The sequence below is a fragment of the Cavia porcellus genome, unplaced genomic scaffold, assembly GCF_034190915.1.
Source record: "Cavia porcellus strain 051 isolate PalLab524CR breed Dunkin Hartley unplaced genomic scaffold, mCavPor4.1 scaffold_23, whole genome shotgun sequence".
NCBI classification, from domain to species: domain Eukaryota; kingdom Metazoa; phylum Chordata; class Mammalia; order Rodentia; family Caviidae; genus Cavia; species Cavia porcellus.
The window spans coordinates 54,993,296-54,995,406 of record NW_026947506.1 but is presented as its reverse complement, the minus strand read 5'-3'; positions in this window follow the sequence as shown (position 1 = coordinate 54,995,406).

The window sequence follows — 2,111 nt, the reverse complement described above, 5'->3', positions numbered from 1 at the left end:
GAGAGTATTTAACCTCCCGGTAATGATAAACTTTTTAGAGCTTTCAAACAGCACAAACATAGGATGTGCCATAGATTTGTCATGTGCCCTACAATATGTTACAAGTATTTAACTTTTTTTTTTTTTTTTTTTTTTTTTTTTTGTCTTTTTGAGACAAGGTGTCGCTATGCAGTTCAGGCTGGCCTTAGGTTCACTTTGTAGGCCAGGCTGGTCTCGAACTTGCCATGATCCACCTGCCTCGGCCTCCCGAGAGCTGGAATTACAGGAGTACGCCAACACACCTGGCTTAACCTTTTTAACACAGATTCACAGCTAAAAAAAAAGTTTGCCTTGTGTGTCAAGAGATGTTGGTCTTGGACTTCTGAGCAATACTGAAAATATTAAGATGTGGGTAACACTTGGAAATGGACTAAACGCATTTTGCATAAGATGAACGTGAGCCTTTGGGGGCCCACTGGTGAAGTGTTATGGTTTAGAGCTAATGTCCCCTAAAAGTTTTGTATGTTCAGACATGATTCAGAAGACAAATGGATCCAAGGGTGTAATACTTGTAACTGATGAGTTCATTGCTGAATGTGCATTTAGGGCAGAGCCATAGATGGAGTTGAGCCTCTGGTGCTATGCCATTGAACTACACAGGGCTCTCTCACTTTGGCACTTTCTCTTGCTCTCTGCTTCCTGGTTTCATGGATTCAGCAAATTTCCTTCATCAAGCTTTTCTATCAGTTTCTGCCTTGGAGCCAGCTGGAATAAACTTTCTAAAACTATGAATCAAATAAATTTCTCCTTTACAGATGTCAGGTATTTTGTGCCATTGATGAGAAGTGACTACTACATGTACATATGGTAGCACAGAGTTGTATTTTGTAATTAAATCTGACAATTTTTCCTTTTAGTTGTATTTCATTCACATATAGTGTTATTACTGACATTGTGGATTTATATCTATCATTTTGCTCTTTGTTTGCTAACTGCTTTGTTTTCTACTTGAGGGGGCACATATATGGAGAACTAAACTAAGAGCTTTTGAATTGAGCTACACCCCAGCCCTATTTTTCAGCCCTCTACTTCAAGTATTATTTTTGTTTTGTTTTGTTTTGGTACCAGGGGATCAAACTCGTGACTGCACACTTGCAAGGCAGGTGCTTATGCCGCTGAACTAAATCCGCAGCCCCAAGTATTATTTAATGTCATTTAATTGCATTTTTTTTGAGATGGGGTCTCACTATGCAGTTCAGGTTGGCCTTGAACTCACTTTGTAGCCCATGCTGGTCTTGAATTTGCAACAATCCTCCTACCCCAGGCTCCCAAATGTTAGGATTATAGGTGTGTACCACCATGCTTGGCTGCTTGATGGTAATTTAATTTTCTTATATATTTTTTGCTCTACAGTGTATTTGAGTTACCATGTTAATCTAAATTTCCCAAGCTCACCATAGGCTAGTGCTAACAATTCCAATTAGATATATAACCATTACAGATCTTATATAGCTTTACATCTTCCTACATATAGTTTGGTATAACTATATAACTTAAAAACTTTATCATAGGCAGAAGCAAGAGAAGCAATCCTTGCAACTTTACGGCCAACCTCAGTTACATAGTGAGTCCAAGGCTAAATCTACATAGTAAGCGCCTGTCTCAAAATAAATAAATAAATAAATAAATAAATATCTTATATGTGTCTCCTAGGTATTATTTCTAATTCTTCCTATAGAGATTACATCTGTAACACTATAGTCTCAACAACAGATTACTATGACATAATTCTATATATTTTGAAAAAAAGGAAATTATATATTTAGAAAATATGCTGCATTGACCTCGCTTATCATTGTTTCTCATCCTTTGTTTTTATGGTGTGCGGGGGTTTAACTCATGACCTTGCACTTGCCAGGCAGGCCCTTATGCCACTAAACTAAATCCCCAGCATCCTGTGTTTTTTAAACCGTTATCATTTAGTCGTTTTCTCAGTTCAGTATTTCTTTGGTTCCACTTACCTCCTAAAAATATATATTTCCTGCAAGAGAACAGACAATACATTTCATATACTGTTTTGTATAGTTGTTTTCTAAATCAGCTAGTATAAGGAGAAAATGTACACATATTAA